Source organism: Sapajus apella, unplaced genomic scaffold (genome assembly GCF_009761245.1).
Source record: "Sapajus apella isolate SASKATOON/1434 unplaced genomic scaffold, GSC_monkey_1.0 scaffold9, whole genome shotgun sequence".
In the NCBI taxonomy this organism is placed as follows: Eukaryota; Metazoa; Chordata; class Mammalia; order Primates; family Cebidae; genus Sapajus; species Sapajus apella.
In genome coordinates this window covers 33,777,997-33,799,090 of record NW_022436949.1, presented here as the reverse complement: position 1 = coordinate 33,799,090, position 21,094 = coordinate 33,777,997, and the positions used below count along the sequence as shown (strand labels likewise).

Genomic DNA, 21,094 nt, shown 5'->3' with positions numbered 1-21,094 from the left:
ATAGATAAACTGACTACACCAAAATCCACCACTGCTGTGTATCACAGGACACTATCAATGGAGTGAAAAGACCACACATGGAATCAGAAAAACATTTACAGATCATGTTGATCTCTAACAAGGGATAAATATTCAGAATATATGATAAACTTCTACAACTCAGCAATACAAATATAAACAACTCAAATTTAAAAATAAGAAAAGGATTTGAATAGACATTTCACCAAAAAGCACATATGATCAAGGAGCACAATGAAAAGATGTTCATCAGAAATTATTAAAGAAAACAAGTCACCCCATGCGCATTAAGATGACTACTATATTAAAAAAGAAAAAAGAAAAATAGTGTTGGTGAAGATGTGGAAAACTTGATGCTCTTGTCTATTGCTGGTAGAAATGTTAAATGGTGTGGCTATTATGGAAAATCATAGGAAAATTAATTTTACAAAATTAAAAATAGGATGAACATATGATACAGCAGTTCCACTTCTGAGTGTATACCCAAAATAATTTAAAGTATTGACTCAAAGATATGTTTGTTCACTCCTGTTCATAGCATCATTATTCATTGTAGTCAAAAGGTGGAAGCAACCTAAGTGTTTGTTGCCATCTGAATGGGTAAACAAAATGTGTTATATACAGATAACTGAATGTTAGTTAGCTTAAAAATGAAAAGAAATTTAATACATACCACAACATTGATGATTATTCTAAGTGAAATAAGTCAGTAACAAAAGGACAGATACTGTATGATTCTATTTATATATGATACCTGGGGTAGTCACATTCATAAACAGGAAGTGGAATGGTGGTTTCCAGGGGTTGAAGGGAGTGGGAATAGGGGGTTATTGTTAAATAAGTATGGAATTTCTGTTGGAGAAGATGAAAAGAGATGAATGGAGATGATGGGTGCACGACAATGTGAATATATTTAATGCCGCTGAGCTGTATAATTAAAAATGGCGAAAATGGTCAATTTTATGTTATATATATTTTAACATCATTAAAACAAATAGACAAATGGATGGCCTAAATTTAACTAGCATTAGTAGACAGGGTTAGAAGAGAATGAGTTGAGAAATATCTACCACATAAAATAACAACACATGGAGAAAGAGAAGTGTAATTGGAAGGTTAAACTACAATATGTAATCAAAGTAGTTTCTGTTTACCCTGTATTCTTTTACGTTTCCAACAGTAGTGATCTAAATATACCAGAAAGGGTAAGACAAAATCTTTCACATGGCAAAATCGGCAGACCAGCAGAATCAGAATGAAGGTAGAGGGCTCCGCAGAATCAGAAGGAAGGTAGAGGGCTCAAAACCTACAGACCAGCAGAATCAGAATGAAGGTAGCATCTCCAAACCATCTGGATTTTTAATAATCTCCCTAGATAACTTAAAAGCACATCAAATTTTTTCAAATAAAAACACCAGAGAGAAAGAAAGATGAAGAGAATGAATTAGGACATCTGGAGTACAAGATGAATCATATGAAGTAGGTGGAAGCTAACCAGAGATAGGTTCATGAAATACAGGAGCAGTTAACTATGACAAATGCAGTAGAAAAGGCCACAAAACAAAAATATATTTATTGGGCTAGAAATAGGTAATTACTGGTGACTTTAGCTGTATATTGTCAAAACAGTTGTGGAATCATAAATACAATTAACACGGGTTGTGGAAAATACGGTATCAATTGACATGATTTAAGAAGTGAATCATAGATCATGATTTAAAAATGGATTAAGTGAAAGAAGAGAAAGAAGGAAAGAGGCATAACAGCTAGAGGAATAATAAGATAAAATAAAGCTTTTCACTCATATTAAAGGTATGTGAGCATGTTTATAGACAATGTAGAAATCCAGCAGAAAGAGTGAGACAAGGAAGGGAAAGGAGAAGAGACATGAAGCATATGGATGATAACCAAAGAACAAGGTAGCCTTCACTGGAGGTGGCTAAACAGATGCCTCTCCTGAATTTCTCAGTCTTCTTCAGTGTATGCAGTAAGCCTTAAATTTCTTCAGTTGAAACTAAAAAAAGTTTGTCTCATAATTATTTCCTTTCTCAAAAAACTATGGTGGCACTTACACTGTGGTGCGTATTTTAGGTAGATATTCAAGAAACTCAGAATCTAAACATTTCTACACATCTCATAGTTTGTTGTCTTTTCTTCCTCAGTTTGAGACTCAAATAAAAGGCTGGAAAACGTATGTCTCATTTTACATTTTGCTTCCTCTCTCAGGATGCTTGCATAAGGGACACCTGTATACATGCACTTAAAAAGGAAATATTGCATATGTAGCTGTGCAGCAAGTGAGGAGTTAAATGAGGCCCGCAGGCCAGAGAATAGCTATTAAGGACTATCTTGTACAAGAAATCATAAAGGTCCTTGCAGAGATAGCTTCATTCCCAGGTGCTGAATCCTGATCCTACTCATTTCATTTATAGCACATGAGCTGCACAAGAGATTAAGAAACACTTCAGAGTAATAGAAATGCAAAAGAGCACCCCGCAGGAAAATTCTCACCACCAGCTCCATGAACAAATTATACCACTTGTGTGTCCATCTCCACTTTAGGTAAAGGAGCAATTGAACCAAGGGTCCATCTAGCTTAGGCAATCAACTGTGCTCAATGAAATTAGTTTTTGAAAGTTTGATGCAGGAAGTCTATTATATTACTAGACAAGCATGGATTATCTTACCTGGACTCTTCTATGGAATAAAATATTAAATCCTCAAGTGTCTCAAAAGAACCCCAAAGGAATAGTGCTAACTCAAGGTAGTAGGATGAAATCTTTGACAGCCTTGGAGAAATTTAGAAATAATTTCCTCTATTTAAAAATTGGGAATCCTCCTGAGACTTAAACAAGTAGAGGAATGGGAGATTCAAAATAATGAATTACTTCATGTAGGAAAATACGCATTTTCTATAAGGACACACACACCCAGAAAAAAGCAACAGTGCAGTTTATTAAAGTAGTACTCATGTGGAAGATGTCCAGTTCCTACTTATTGGAAAATACTTATTTTTTAATCTGATATTTTCTATTCTCAGGAAATGACATACAAAAATCATATGCTTTTACAACTCGTGAAAGCCACAGGCATATAAAAAGGTTATTTTAAAAATCCACTGTGCTGATCTACTCTTAATCATAATGAAATATTTCATGTAAGTTAATTATCTAAAAACTACAAAAAACAACAGATAAATATTTACAACTTTCCATTTTCTGTTGTTGGCAGAGTCATACATACGCAGAAAGATGCAAAGGCATTTGGAAAGCTAACCAGGGGACCAGAATGATGAGAGAAGTATTACTGATAACCAAAGCATAAAATGATAAAAATATATTTTCAAAACACCTCATCACCTATTTCAAGCATTGTCATCAAGTTTATTTGTATTTGGCTAGTTTTTCTCCTACACCGACTGCATTTATTTATTAATTTTAAAATGCTTTCTGATTGCTAGATTCTGGTGCGATACTGTGCCAGATACTGTTCTGATCACCAGGGATACTGGAGAAACCAAAAAAATAGCAACAATAATAACAAAACCAAACCAAACAAAACCTGTGTCTGTGCAAATCAGTTCAAGTGAATTCACTCTATTGTCCAAACCTGACAATTCTTTCTATATATTAATGTTGGTAACTGCTTCCTCATTTCCTATTCCACTGTCAGTCTTTTCCTCTCATTGTTTAACACTGGGGTTACTGAAATGCTTATCCAAGAAATCTTCCTTTTCCAGTGATTTTCCATTTTAACCAGTGAACTCTCTTCTATGAGTTTTTTCTTAAAAATATTTAGTTATGTCAGAATCCTGCTCAAAAACTTTTAATTGCTTTCCTATTGCCTAGAAATTCCTCAACACTTCTTTAAGGAGGTTCCTTTGTGAACAATGATTTGATCTTCCAGAATGCTCTGCAAATTACACCACTTAACTTAATCCTAATGTTAAAACGGACTGCTTTGTACTCTCAAGAATGTCCCTTGTATCTGTGGCTTCCATGCCTTGGTTGCTGCCACACATCAGACAATCCTCACATTTCTCTATTAAAATGTTTAACTTATTTTTCAAACACTTGAGTATACTTCTTCTTCTTCTATAATATTTTTATAATCCCCAGGCTCCTATATCTTCCCTCATTTTAATTCTCACAACCTCCCTTTTCATCTGCATGAGAGACCTCCCAGTTGTCTGTTCTTATACAAACTTTTCTACATATTCTTAGTTTTTTGGAGGCAGAGGGCATTGCTTCTGAGTCCTGACTTCATCACTTACTGGGTGACCTTGAAATATGTCACTTCTGAGTCATTTTTCCACAGCAATGTAGAAATGGATTATTTATGGAATTACTAGAAATCATGTATGTAGAAATCCACAAGGCATCTGCATGTAAACTACTATTAGAAAAATATGGCTCTATATGCTAGAATAGAGACAATGATAGGTTTCTTTATGGTTATATTCAGTGTCTGGCCCACATTGGGAATGTAATACATATTTGTAACATATTTTTTGAAGGACAATGCTTATTTTCAATGAACGTCATGAGTATAAAATGCTAGATATTTAAATAAAACCTGAGAATTTCAAGCACAAATAGGCATAAAATTTGAAATCCAGTCTAGGTACTTATAAATTGAAAATTTTGTTTTGATATAATTTTTCTCCATTATTTTCCTCTTGTTTTACAACACAGAAAGAAATATATTACATTAATACATAAACAACAAGTAAGCTACATCATGTTGTATGTCCTATGCATTATATTTTTATTGTTTATTCCTCATTGCTAATCTTTAAAAAATTAGTTGCAATAAAAGTTTTAAAGCTATATTACTGTATGTAAATTTCTTGTTAAAAGAATCTTATTTTTCAGGAAACCTACAAGTTAGATATGAAAATTAACTTTTTCTTCCATCTTATAAAAAGAAATTATTCAAATCCAAAGGAAATAAGACTTTGGGTATGAAGAAATGTTAATAAATATAAAAATTTAACTATAATAACACTTTATTATAGTCTACTGATTTTTACTACCAACAAGTGAAACTAGTATTTTCAGGGGGAGTTAAGGGAGTGAACATTTCTTTTTTGACAAAGGAATTAAAATGTTCTAAAATCATCTACAACAATATTGTAGTGAATAATCATTATAAACATACCCAATTTTTGGATATAAACTATAAATGATCAAAAAGAGCAATACTTTAGAACAGTTCCTGGTAATTTGAAAGCTAAAATATGTTTTAATTTTATGAGTTTAGTCAAAATTTTAGTATGGAATATTTTGGGCATGAAGTCCATTTGTTGCATAGAATATTTCAGGTATAAAGAGATGAACTTCTTCAGGCATAGCATACCTTTCTCTGGGATACCAAACAGTGAGAGGATATTTCTAAAATTCTGTCCATTTACTAATACATTTTGGACTATTTAGATTCTATTATTAAAGGAAATTACCAGAACTGCTTAAATTGTATGAATTTAGGAATAGATTCAAGCTTAATCTACACAGATTTATGGAATTAAAATGAGAAATTTTTCTTTGATTTGAAGAGAATTGATGATTTTCTAATATATTAATAATAGTTAAGTAGAATAATCATATATACTTGACCAATGTAAACCATATTTATAGATATATATTTGTTATAATTGTCTAGCTAGAATCAGAAACATATTTGAAATTACAAACACAACAGTCAAAGAAACTCGTATGTCTTTAGTGTGAATAGTATAGCTAGAGTAAAATGTTAGTAATTGCTTTTATTATGCCTGATCCATCAGTTAGTAAAGTCCTATCTGGTTGCAAGCATGTCTTGTAACTGAAATTAACTAATTATTCCAAGTCATTAGTAAGTGAAAGTGAGTAAGAAGGTAACAGAAAAAAAAGATAAGAAAGAGAAAAGGGAAGAAGAAATTCTCACCCTAGTGCCTTGCAGAAACTAATATCTTTCACTGAGGTAGTTGACTCCCATGTAGCAGGTAACTCAGCATGAGATCCCTTCATAATTTCTATTATCATTTCTGTTTTCCATAGTCACTTTTTGAGTATCCATACACACTACATTCCAAATAAATTAAATTATTTCTGGATAAAAATAAAGAAAATTACAATGTACTCAAGAACTGTGACTTCTAAGACAAATAATGAATCAAATAAATAAAAAGTATTTTCTTTAACAGTTGCAGTGGCAAAACTATTCAAGACTACCCAACATTTTAGCAGACAAATTCAAATAAAAGATGAGCAGAAAATTCAGAAATACAGTTGAAAGCTCCACTATGTTTTACTAATATACATGTGTTAAGAGAAACATTCAAATAAAAATAATTCAAAGTAATCAGTATTAAAATAAATAATATTTAAAAGGCAATTTTTTAAACAGGTTTCCAAATTAAAGTGATGAAAAGGTATTAAAAAATTGTATCCTTATATTAAAATTATATATTCTCATGCATTTCTCTGTCCAGATAGCTAGTGTGTGGAGAGTAATTACTGGTTCTAGTTTGTCATTTTTAAATACGCATTGTATGTGGAATATCTCCTTGATGCTCAATGAATAAGAATCAACCTAATAAGACAAAGTATACTCATTCATTTATCTATTTACACTAAAAGGATATAAACTCTGGCCACTCTGTTAAAAGGTCAATCAAAATTGGCCAGTTTCTAACATGAACCATTGTCAGTTGCTGCTTATTTTATCCCACACTGACCTCACTCCCAGCTGATTATGAAAACTTGCATGATTTTAGCAGTAAAGTATGAGCATTACATACCTTACACTTTTCTCTTATTGTGCTGCTCCTTCTGAAAGCGGTCAGAGTGGTAGTCATCTGCCTCTACGGAGGTGTGGTATATATATACATATAGTGTATGTACATGTCTGCCGTTTTGGTGTCTGTCTTCTCATTTTCAGAAGGCATTTCCCTATGTACCACTTTTTCTCTTTGCTTTATAGCCTTCAAACAGTGATTTTTCACAAATGCAGCTATTCTGCCTTTTCAGCAAAATCGGTCTGCTGCTGTCATTTCATAGGCATAATCAGGCTATAAAAGGTTTATATAAAAATTATCCAGCTCACATGATAGAAACCATGTAATTTCATGGTATTAGTAGATAATTAGTTAGAAATTCATTCACAATCCAGCTTTGTTATTATGTTGGGCCACTTAATTTATGACTTGGCTAATCATTAAATAGTAAGGCTATCCAAAAGAATATTATCTGATTAGAAATGCACAAGGTTGCAATGGTTTCTTAAAAATTGACCAGGCAGAGAGGACATATATATATATATGTGTGTGTGTATATATATATATGTATAAAACTGGCTTTCATTCAAGCCAGCCTCTGCCTAGTCAATCTTTATATATTTATATATATACTTCATTTGATAATTAAATGTATATTTTTAAAAGTCACCCTGAATGTTACAGTATTATTTAGATTTGTAGGTATTTGTCTGAACAGAAAAATTGCACATATTTTTCATAGTGTGTTTTTAAGAAGATAAAGATACCTACTGCAAGTATCCAAATTGCTCCACTAGAATCTACATAGAGCTGTATGAAATGGTATAGCCACACCTTTTTTATTAATACAGTAATTTCAAGGGTGCATGTCAGTAACTGAAACAAAAAAGCACTTGGCATTTAAATTACCTAATGCAAAGTATTAGAACGGTAGTTTTAATTTTAAAGGCATATATCCTTTTACATTTTTGTCACTAACAAATTGGATTAATTGCATAGTTAAGAAACACCCAAAATGAATTTACAGATGGGTTATATTTACCATCCATAATCTGTTTATGATATTAAATTCTTTTCTGATATAAATCAAAGTCTGCAAAACCAAACTCTGTGCTGTCAACAAGATAATCTAATCTACAATGCCCCTTAAGTATTTATTACATTGGTGAATATTACAAATAATTATATGTGACAATGTTTTAAAAAATTAAAAATCAAATTTAGGTTACCAGAAACATATTTCCAGTCAGTTTATAGATTGTTTCCTCCTGTCTTCTTCAAATATAAAGACAACAGGACCAGCCCCAATTCTGAGAAAGTAATTATGCATCTCAAGACATGCCAAATAAATTCAAGACTGGTAATATTAGGGAATATTACAGTGGGGAGAGAAAATCCTAGAGATGGATATTCAGCTCATGTACTAGGGTTAGATCAGCAGCTTTGTGTAGTGAAGAATAAAAGGAAACTCCGGAGGATATAACACACCTCAAGCCAAGTGGTATTCACCCAATTTATTTTCTTTTCCTGATGTTTTCCCTGCCACTATCCATTATTTCTAATGAAGATTTCTTTCCTCCCTAACCCACCACATAATATAATTTAGCTACCAACACACAGTGGTTTTTACATCTAAAACAAACCCATGATCCACTTCTCTCTTCCCCGCCGTGTTGGGAAGACACTGAGATAGGGTTAAATGTTTACCTTTTCTTCTTTACCTGCCCGTCTCTTTTTGCATATAGACAGGGGGTAATAACAACACACAGGCACACACACACACACACAGGCACACTCAGGCTAAGCTCCTAATGCTCCTACTGAAAGCAGACAGACAAAACTCATCTATACATCAGAAGGAAATTGCAAGGAAATATCATTACAGAAACTAGGCCCAGGGCTTTACATTTCCAATCAAGACTTTTCCTGGGAACTATGAATGAAAAAAACGGAATAGGCACTGGAAAGTGCCAGGCATATACAGAATTCCAGGGTTGTTTGGAAACAACCGTAGAAATCGTCTCTTTTCCAATTTTTTTGTTACTCTGCTTTTGTTGTTGTTGTTAACTTCATGTTGCCACCAATGGTTGCACCTTGCACCAGCCCCAGGAGCCTGTGAAAGTGTAGGAGGTGAGAGAGATTTCACAGGCAGCTATCTTGAGAATCTAAGGAGAGCAGGCAATTTTAAGTGCAGCAACAGAAAAATACTTCAGCTTAAGAAACACTAAACTGTTGTGACTATTCTTAGTGGCTATTCCAAAGTCAGATTTTTGAGTGACTCAGATTATTTTACATTTCAGCTTGTATATTCTTAAGAAGTTCATAGATTAGTGTAGTTTTCAAAATAAATTATATAAATGCATAGCCATTTATAACCGAATCTTAACATTTTTAAGAGGTTAGGGAAATAAAATAACAGAAGAGTCCACCAAAATATTAAAAATACAAGCCAATTATTCTTGAATAACAGTAATGCAACATTCACTTACACATGATACATTTTATATAACTCCCCAAAGCATTATTGCAAGCTTCAGGAGAACTCAAAGCAGCAAGATTAAATGTAGAATAAATTTACCAATTTTCAAATTTTAATTATATACACACACACAAATAAAACAATTTTTTAACAAATTTAAAATGCATGGTCCCCCAAATTAGTTTTTTGTTATTTAACTGAGTAGGAACTTTCAGATCACCATGTAAATGTTGTAAAAAATAGTTGACTCCACATTATGCAATATACCATAGAAAAAGAATATTAAAATAGTAGATAGGAATTAGGGCACTGGAGTGTTAAACAGGAAAAAAGAAGTCCTGTATTTTATACATTGAATATTTACTCACAATAATATAATTTGTCAAAAATAAAGTAATGATCTACAATCATATAATGAGTATCTTGAGATACTTAAATAATTGAAACATCTATTTTTTAGAAAAGTGATATAGTAAATGAGAATTTTGCAAATAACCATTCTAAGAAAAAAAATGTCAAAAATAATCCTGCAATGACATACTTGAAATCTTTCATTTAAAAAGGCAAAACAAGTAGAAAAGGAAGACTAATTCACTATTAGAGGTCAGTATTCCACATGGTTTTGCACTTTTGTCTTTATCTCAATTACGTGACACCTAGTGTCAGATTATTTGTAAAAACTATTAAAAAGGGAGAGATTTAAAACAAAAATCTCTATTGAAATTTACCCTGCATTGGTTATATTTGTACACTCAAAATCTCCTTAACTTTTTCCAGATGAAAACCATATTTTGAAATATTAGTATATTAGATAATGAAATGTGAAGAGGGTGAGCATTGCTAATATCTAGCTTACAGTCCCCTTAAGAGAAAAATATATATGCACTTGACAAAGTATAGCCTACAATGGCAACATTAGTGAGCCACACTCTGTCCTGAAAACATGACAGACAGAGATGATATCTCACATGCCTTCTTGGCGTGATTTTCTTCTGGTGATTGGTAAGATAAAAGGATTGCTAAAACTATGTGCTGCTCCTTCCTTCTAATCTTCAGTATGTTCTTGTTGTGTGCAATTTATAAGAAAAAATGCTCATGATTGCTTACAAAATATGAAATAAAAAATACACAAATTGATAAAATGAGCAACTCTTCCTGTAAAATTTGTATAACACAACATGAACGAATATATTATAACATAAAAAACACGTTGAACAAAGGAGACATTGTTTGCATCTCACTTCTTCAGTTCTCAGTTCTCTTACGTGTGCAAACACAAAACATAAGTTTATTGCACCAGTTTAAAATTGCTGGCCATGTGAATTCCTCTTTATTGGTTATGTACTGGAATATTTTAATGTATGTTAAAAATACTAATGATATTGAAATATTGACACTATCGCACTACTTAATCATTTTATTGTATGTTGCTATATTATCTAATAGAAAATGTATTTAACGCCTAAGTTTGAGTTTTCTTTTTAAAAATCCCAATCAGAAGACTCTAAGTAATTCTGTGGTTTTGATTACATTTAAAAGAATGAGTATGAAATCTGTTTAATTTAGAAGAGAATCACATTATACTATTACTATTGCAGTTATATTTTTACTTAAGAAATTATTTAAATTAGAATTAAAAGGAATATTTTAAAAGAATTTCTTGTTCATTAGAACACAGCTTTCACAAAATTTAATTATATTTATTGAAGTAGAAATAAAAGACATATGTACCAATTAATGAGTTAAAACAGAACAGTAAAATACCAAAATAAATTTTGCCCATGCTCATAGTAATAATTACGTATATTTAGTAAATTATTTGGCATTGATTTGCTAATATGATAATTATTTATATTTACTTAATACACAAAATTATTACATCAACCAATAAATGCCAAAAACCTGTGTGTATTTTCTTTGCCGTTTCTTAAAACTATTAACTAATTTCAGAATAAATGTATTAAGTGTATATTTTTAAAAGTTATCCTGAAATTTACAGTATTATTTAGATTAGAAAAACATGGCAACAACAATAACCTAATTAATTCCAAGAAAATGAGATCAAATGGAATTTTGTCCAGTACTTTTAATATTTAGTATACAAGTCTAATAGAAATGTTGTGGCAGATTATAATGTAATGAAATTAAGAATTTGTTTAAAATTGTTTACCTCAAATTCCTAGAAGATTATATTTATTTATTTACTACATGACAGATACTAAAATCACCTGCACATAAGAAAAAGAAATGTAACTGTCAGAATGCACTCCATTTTTCTATCAACATCCCATTTGATAAATGAAGCAAATGCAGTTAAAAATAATTTTTTAAAGCTCTGATATCCAGTAGTTGAAAATAATTAGATTTGATGGCTATCTTATGTCTTCTTTAATGTTTGGATTAAACCCCCTGTCAATGTACACTTTTTAACCAAGGTGAAAAATATAAACCACAAAAAGGCAAGTCAGTTATCTTAGAAGCCTACATTTTCTACTTGGTTGGCAGGCGTGGCCCTCCCTATAAGATGAATGTGTCAAAATACAGTATTTCTGTCTCTGGTGCTAAATTGGGTTTCCAGCTCAGCATCCCCTAATATCATTGCTGTCACATATCCTGTGGTTCCATAGCTAGAGGTATGTTCTACAGCCTTGAAATCCTTTTGATCTCTGATGCACCTTCATCGTAATATCACTGTCATAAAGCAGAATGTCATGAACAAATTAACAATTAGAAAGAATACATTTGCAGCAACATGAGCATGACTTCTTTAAATAATGAACCTCAAGTTAAAATTAAAGCCAAAAGAGAGAAGAGACTGAAAATGGACGTATGATTTATCTACTTCAGTTTTCCTAGCATACATCAAGCAGAGTCAGTGAATCCCTAGTTATGAACAATTAGAACAATGTAAATATAACAGATTTTCAGAACTCAAAGTATTGTAACCATTTTAAAGAGTGATCACAATGTACCATGATAAAGCATTTAACTGAATTGAATAGTGTCAACATGTACAAAGATTTATAATCACTTTAAACAATCTTTGATTTCCATATATACACAAATGCCAAAATCCATGTACAACAATTCCTCAAATAATGTTATTTCATTCAACATTGTTTCATTACAAACTTGATGAGGGAAAAACAATGAAACAAACACAAAAACCCCGCAGGGACCACTGTTTGTGTGGAGTGTGCACGTTCTTCCTGTGTAGGCATGGGTTTTCTCTGAGTACTCTAGTTTCCTCTAGTATCCCAAAGATGTGCATAGCAGGTTCATCAGTGTGTCTACACTGTCTCAGTCTGAGTGAATGTGTGTGTGTGTGTGTGTGTGTGTGTGTGTGTGTGACTGCAACGGGATGATGTCCTACCCAAGGTTAGTTCCTTTTACTTATAACTGAGACAGAATCTCCTATGTCAACCGGGCTGGAGTGCAGTATCGTGATCTCAGCTCACTGCAACCTCTGCCTCCAGGGTTCAAGCTTCAGCCTTCTGAGTAGCTGGGATTACAGGTGTGTGCCACTACACCCGGCTAATTTTTGTATTTGTAGTAGAGACGAAGTTTCATCATGTTTACAAGGCTGGTCTGGAACCCCTGACCTCAAGTGATCCACCAGCCTCAGCCTCCCAAAGTGGTGGGATTACAGGCAAGAGCCACGGCACCTGGCCCCGTGGTTACTCCTTGCCTTTCACCCTGAGCTGCTGGGATAGGCTGCAGCCAATGGAGACCCTGAAATGAAATAACTGGGTAAAAAATAATTTTACTTGCTTTTATTAATCTTTCTTAAATATGTGTGTGTGTGTGTGTGTGTGTGTGTGTGTGTGTGTGTGTGTATCACATACATTTCAATGTTTAGTATTAGAAGTGTTTTTGGTCTTTATTTTGAAATGTAGTGATGGTTTTTGTGACCAGAAATATGTCCTAGGAACTTAACTCTTGTTTGTATCATTAACCTATGGTAAAACTGCTTTCCTTATACGTTGTTTGCTTAAAGTCGTAGTTTCCAAGAGCCTTTCAAGAACTTTAAATGAAGACTTACTCTATTTACTTTAGTTTCCAACTCCTTCTGGCTTGTAGCAATACAGAAGAGTTATCAGATACACATGTATGTTACATTCAGTGCCTGAAAGGAATAGGATAATCTAGATACAGTGATAAATATTTTTTAAATTCCTGAATCACATATAATTATAGCAATCGACACTATAATAATATATCATGAAATATAGTCCAACAATAATGTAAACATATTAATATGGTTAATGCAAATAATCACTATAAAGGAATGTTTATACCAAAATTCTGTATCTGGAGAAAATAAAAAATTAATGAGAAAAATGTGAGAGTCCAAGCCCCGAATCCTAGGTAATACACAATCTCATTCTAGCATTTCAGCTATAAATCTGTAGGGATATCCAGCCAAAATATAAGAATATATATATTTTTGACTGAATTTATAGCACCCATAGGTCCAGTGTAACAATTGCAGATGATAACAGCTACAAAGAGTTTTATTACAGAATGACTATTAGAAGAAAAACATGGCAACAACAATAACCTAATTCATTCCAAGAAAATGAGATCAAATGGAATTTTGTCTAGTACTTCTAATATTTCAATATACAAGTCTAATAGCAACATTGTGGCAGATTATAATGTAGTGAGATTAAGAAATTGTTAAAAATTATTTACCTCAAATTCCTAGAAGATTATCATATATATTTATTTACTATGTGACAGATACAACAGATACTAAATTCAGAGCTCCTTAAACCTAATTTAAGATTTCTTATTTTGGCCCAGCGCAGTGGCTCATGCCTGTAATCTCAGCTTTTTGGGAGGCCGAGGTGGGCAGATCACCTGAAATCAGGAGTTCTAGACCAGCCTGGCAAGCTACTTGGGTGACTGAGGCAGGAGAATGGCTTGAACTCTGGAGGTGGAGGTTGTGTTGAGTGGAAATTCCGCTACTGCACTCCAGCCTGGATGACAGAGCAAAATTATTTTGATATATCTAAAATTTTTTTTTAAATTATCCTAATTTGGTAATACCTATAATCTTAGTTTCCTTTGCTTCACTCTAATCCCATTTCATCTGCACAGGAAATTTCTTGTTTAAAGAAAGATTTTCAAATTGAAAGGAATCTTTAATTGTAGCACATATAATAGAGGGCAAAATTAAACCACACATTTAATGCTGTTCCTATTGTGACAGTTAAAATTTTTTCATGACTGTGACCCAGAGTATGCATGTAAGAGTGTGAAAATTCATACTACCATTGGTTATCATGTGAAAAACCCACATAAATATTTTTCAGATTATTTATAAATAAAAGTTACTTCTTTAAACTATCATTTTCTTCTTTCGCTGGCACTGGAAGTAATATTGCCTATAGTATCATTCATACTACATATAATGACTAAATTTTGATGTGATTTTACCTTAAGATATCTCTAAATAGAAATTTAGCTATATAAAATTTACATTGAAGGTGTACATATTATTTAATTTTAACAAAAATAATTTAAATTTCTGAAAATATCCATGGGATTGTATTTTTCGAAGTCATTTTACAAAACTATTAATAATAAGATATAATACATTATGATGGAATATTTATCAATATGTAGAGCTTACATGTTTCACTTAGTTGCCCACACGTTATGTCATCTTCTTTTTAATTTAACAAAGAAAATTGTAATTTCAACTATAAATGTGGGTACTAATGCATATGAATATCCATATTCCCACTCAAAAAGTCAGGTAAACTGAAGTTCTCATGTTTTACTATAGGTGGAGTTATTTACTATAGGTGGAGTTATGCAAGTATATATTTTATAATGGAAACAATATAAATGTATAAATATTAACATATATTCAATATAAAATTCTTATTTTGGAAGGAAAATTATTAAAGCGTTTGTAAAAGAAAAAAATGGGTATTTAAAAAACAAAGATTTTTTTAGTAGTATTCCAATATTTTTAAGGGTAAAAGAAGTGAGAACTTTGAAATATATGAATCTTAAATAGAATGTTAAAGATTAAAAGATGCGGATATAAAGTCAAACTGCTTCACAATCTCAAAGTATACATTCTCCAAAGTATACAAACTGATGAGAGTAAATACTTCATCATCTAAGTACTCATCAAGTTTAGAATAAAGTTTAGAGAGAGAATGAAGAATATATATTTTGCTATCAAAATAGCTAAAACACTTCTAAAATTGTGCTGTTATAAGTGAAACTCCAATGCCTCTTTACTTATGCCTCTGGTTTTCTGATGTTCTGTTTAACATAACATGCAAATTGAAAGTTAAAATTATTTTTTTTACCTCAAATATGAATACAGGTAAAATTTTCACAGCAAATAAAATTTCCCAAAATATAATTGATGTATAAAAATCTTAGAAAAATGTCAATATATATTCATAAATATTGCACCCTTTAGTCATGGTGCCTTATGACAAAATGCAATGATATCTTAAAATATTAAAACTCTTCCACTGAAATATACATGCAGTCAGCCACAGAGAAAAATGTGTCACTGTGTAGGCAACTGTCCTGTGGAATGTATTATTCCATCTGGATTACTTTTTCCCTCGAGGTAACATTCTCATTAAAAAGATGAACTCATTTTCTACTCCAGGGGAAAATACATAGTACCCAAAAAAGCTTTCTAAATAGATAAACTTCTCACCAGATTTAACAAAACCAGGAGCATATTTGTTGAAAATGCCGGAAGATTTCACTTGGATCTCCATTAAGGCATACCCTGAACTTTAAAATGGTAATGTAAGTGCAGAACAGCAACAATTACTTTTCATATTATTTTTGAAAAATGTAACCAATTATACTATCAAAGCAAAATAAATAATTACAATTAAAGCCTGGGAAATGAGTTTTATGCCAAAATTCTCTATTTCTACTTTCATTTTTTTCTTAACTATCTGAACTTAATTATAACAAACATAGACTAAAAGGGAGCCATTTGGAAAATATTTTCCATGTTTAATATATATTTAGATATCATTAGTAGCATTCTAATGGCCTTCTAAAAATTTTCATGCCAAAGTACTAAACACTCACCTGATATCCTTATTGACATTTGAGACATCTTTGCAGATTGTCAAGATAAATGGCGTTATGATGGAGCACACAACCAGTTTATGATATTCACTGAATTCACCTTGGTCTGTGGACATCTATAAGTACATATTTGTAAATCTATTAGGTGCTTACTTAATGCTAGGTACAATTATAGAATATGGTGATAGATAAAACCATTATCCCAACTGTCTGTTTGTTTTTACTATATTTATATAGTAAATACTAAATGAAGTACTACCTATTTTTTGTAGATTGTGTTTGGCCAGTTAATTAGAAAGAAAAATTTGTGGTCAAAATAATTCTGGATTAATTATCTTGCATGGAATCGAAACAACCTTTGTAAAGAACAGTGCAAACGTTCTAAGTTGTAAGATGATATTCACTAAGACCTTTTTATTAGGTGTGAGTACCAGCTTGCTATACTTCTAAAATCTTTTAAGACATTAGTTTTAATGTACTAAAGTTTCTGTTCATTAATAGAGAAGGTAATGATTTATTTATTATGTTTATAGTGGACTTGTCATTGCTACAATTTTAAATTTTAATCATTAGAATTATCTGTTTATAACACTGTGTAAAGATTCCTCTAAGCATCTGAGGAGGAGCTCAGATTGTCACTGAGAATAGTAAATAGCAATAGTAATAATATTTGAAACTGTTAGAAATCGTTTTATCATTGGATTAACAGTCAAATTTATACCACAGCAGATAAAAGGAAATTAGAGCAACTTATATTATTAAACATTAGGTAGACGATCGGCTGCTAAATTTAGAATATTAAAATGATGAACGATACATTGTATATTAATTGTACCTTTTCCAATTAACTCTGCAAAAAAAGACCAAAGATTTTCCTTATATATTGTAAGTATGCTCAGTATTGTTTGAATTAAAACTAAAACAATGGAAATTACCTCACATATAACTTCAAAATGTGCAAACAAAATAAGCAAATAAAAAATTAACATCTAATTTAGAAATATCACTTAATTTTTTGAGAAATACTGATCATATATCTTGCTAAATGTACTGAAAGCTCAGTGTTATCATTTTAAAAGGTAAAAATATGTAAGAAAGTTAATAAAACTAAACTAGTAATTTCTTTCTTTTTCAAAGGTGTACTTTTAAAGTTGCTGCTAATTTTCAACAAACATTACATTTTGTAAAATAAAAGTTAATGGAGAAATTAAAGAATATATTTTAAACTAAGTATTTTACAAATATTAGACACATACATAGTAAGATAAAGATGTTTTCATCTAAAAGATACAATCATACCTTTCATAGCTATATAATGTAAATAGCAGTAATAATTAATTATTGTGTTGCTGATTTTAGACTCACAAATACATACACCTAGTAGAGAAAACTTACAGTCTAAATTTATTTCAGCTATTCTTAAACCAAGTTCATTGTATTCATTTTTACAAGTTTAAATTAAAGCAGAGACACAGAGAAAGTTGTCAAAGGACACACCATCAATCTGTGGTGGACAATGAAACTTAATAACAGAATCACCATTTTGCCTTTAGCCATTGGCTACCATTTGATAAAAATAACAGCAAACATTTTGTGACTCTTACTTCCCCATTTGAGGCACAATCTATACTTTCAGTGAGGCAAAAAACTAAGGTGATGATGGCTGAACCAAATCAACAATGAAAAAAATATCCAACTAACAATATATTTATATAGTAACATATATATATATATACACATACATATATATTTGTGTATATATATATACACATACATATATATATATGTGTGTGTGTGTGTGTGTGTGTGTATATATATATATATATATATATATAAAGCTAAGTAACATTTTGTTATCAAAATCATAGGGGAAATAAAATCCAAAATTATTTTAGATAGTGTGTCAGTTTTCTTTCTCAAGAAAAAAAAAATCTTAAAAGGAAACAAACATATCCAGAGAGTTTGCAATTTTGATTACATTATCTTTTACTTCCTGTAGGTATATATCTATTTACAAATAACCTATCATACACCCAATAAGCAATAGTGAAGAAAATATTTATTGTACCCATTATTTTGTTCAAGACATTGAATAAAACTGGCAATTTTGTCTTCCCCATTTAAAAAAGTTTTGGTCCTAATTCTATTGGATCAGATTTTTCTAGTTATGCCTGTCATTCTAAAAGTGATTCTCATAATATCTGATGTTTCACATATTTCCATTGAATTGACCATTTGCACTTTTGTCAAGTATATTAGCAGTTGAACAATTTAGGAAAAGCTTCTGGTGTATGCTGTACGCTGCAATTATACTTTTCCTTCTCTATTCACATACCTCTTAAGTTACCTCTACCACTTCTCTTATGCTGTCCAAGGGCTGTGGGGGACAGTGCATTTTACAAAATCACCTAAACAGGAATAATTTCTTCTCTGGGAGACTCCAAGAAATACATTTATATTTCAAATACAATATTAAGATACAACAAGCCAGCTCCTCCTTTTAATGTAAAATTATTTGTTCTGGTGTTTCTTATAGTTTTTATTTCCTTAATATGAATCGACATAAAATTTGCTACCTCATATATCACACATAAAGCTTTTGATAAACTCTGAGCTCCCCAAGAACAATACATAAAAATCCATGATTATGAGAGATACATTTTAATAGTAGAGGATGAAATTTTATTTAAACATGCTTCAAAGTTAAAATACACTTATAGTCTAGCTGATAATATGAAATTATATGAAGTTTCTAGGTTAAGACAATATGGAAATATGGAAGCTGTTCATCTAGGCTAAAAGCATTTGAATTCAAAATATTTTTTTAAGGAAATAAGGCTGTTCTGATCAAATAAAAAGATTATTAAGGAGTTAACACATGAGTCACCAGTTGGAAAGAATTACTAAGGGTTTATAAGCACAAAACAGTGGCATTTTGTAAACTATATGATCTACCCTGTCAACAAAAGTGTATAATTTTAAATATGCTAAAAAAGAATTTGTCGCCTTTATTTTTTTAGATATTGTATGTTTAGAATTACTAATCAATGACAAGTTCATAATGACAATTTAAAATCCCCATCCCTTATTCCCATTAAGTCCTGCTTACATAGTTCTTGATTGTCATGTTAGAAATTGAATTGTCATATTTTTATTTTAATAATGTGGGGATGTCACTAATTTGAGTTAGGATATTCTTAAAATTAATTTGTTAGTAAAATAAAGAGATACATCATCATCTTTTTTTTCATTTTTTTCAAAAAAACAAGGAGGTGGGAGGCAGTGGTAGAATGATTCAGTTGTGAGAATGAAAGGCAATGATAGAGACCTTTTTCCATATGTCTAACCTTGGACGCAGAGCTTCTAAATTAAGAGAATAGGCCAAAAACACAATAGGACAGCAGATGACTGAAGTACATTGCTAAGCAAAAAAATACCTTTTCTGGGGTAAAAAGTTATAAGGAAGATGGAATTCAGTTGTTAAATTAAAAGTCAACACTGTGAAAGACAGGAAATTATTAATTTCCTAAAATGGTTACTTTTATACAAAGACCTTCTTTAAATAATTTTTTAAAATCTTGGAAAGGATATTTAAAATTTATAATCTGAAAACTCAATAATTATCTTTTAACATACAAATATCAATTTCCAGTGCGATACTAGATTTCCATTTCAGAATTAGGGATCTTTCATCATAACTGAGTAACAAGTATATCACTTGATTGAATGGTTTTAAATGACAGTCTGGTGAATAATTCTGAATATTCTCTAAAATGAGTAATTTATAGATCTCAGCATTCTTATTTGGATGCATATATATATATATATATATTCATGTTCACTAGATTTAAAAATTTGGAGATGATTATAAAATTGAGGTATATCATTTTAAAAAATTACAGTTTAGCTAGTGGTAGTTCATAACTGTATATTTTAATATTAGGTACCTAAATGCTAAACAAAAAGAAAAATATGAAGAAACCTATCAAGCATAATTATATATCTTAGGAAAGTTTAACAAGGGCAGATTTCAGCTATATAAAGAAAACATGTACCATTAACTTTATATTTTGAAGTGGAGGTTTAAAGTAGATATTAAAACTCAAGATTTCAATAAATTTGATAGCTATAATTTTTTCACTATTGTTAGAACTTTCAGAGTGAAACACCCTTTTGACTTTGGATATTAATATAGCAAAAAATATTCCATGTTTATAAAGTTAAAAGCATAATTTTTCTGTGGATAATTTATGTAAATATATTATTACAGGTGATATACATTTATTGGTCAAGTTTTCACTTTTATATATCAATTATTCTATTTAGTATATAAAATTTTAGTCTGCATGACACTGATGAACTTCTCGTGTATGAAACAGGCTAGTCAAAGTATTATAGTATCCTAAAAGAAATTTGCTAATCAATTAACCTGGAGTTACTGCCACCCTTCAGATTTTATTTCAATAGGCAGATATTAAATTGAAAATATACAGCAAATTTGGTTGCAATAGCCATTATTAACCGTTGCTTTTAATGAATTATACAGTAAGATTTTTGAAAAGTGTGCTAGTTGAAAATGCTAGAAATGATCACTAGTGGTAGAAATGAATGTGTGAGTAAAAATATAAAACACGTACATGCCTAAACACCAAAAACCAACAGAATTTTGCTGCTTGTATAAATATAAATGAATATAAATGATTCAATATTCAAGTATTACAATCAAGAAATAATTGAACTTACAATATCTTGAA

The 21,094-nt window shown here is 31.0% G+C and overlaps 1 long non-coding RNA gene across 2 annotated transcripts in view; it reads right to left on the bottom strand.

Annotated features, from left to right (window-relative positions):
- The window catches only part of LOC116551347, a 40,856-nt gene extending 22,788 nt beyond the window's left edge, over positions 1 to 18,068 (bottom strand). For both annotated transcript variants that reach the window (XR_004268869.1, XR_004268868.1), the window contains exon 1: positions 16,341 to 18,068. This is a non-coding gene — a long non-coding RNA (uncharacterized LOC116551347). The remainder of the gene's footprint in view (positions 1 to 16,340) is intronic.
- Positions 18,069 to 21,094: the final 3,026 nt, after the last annotated feature.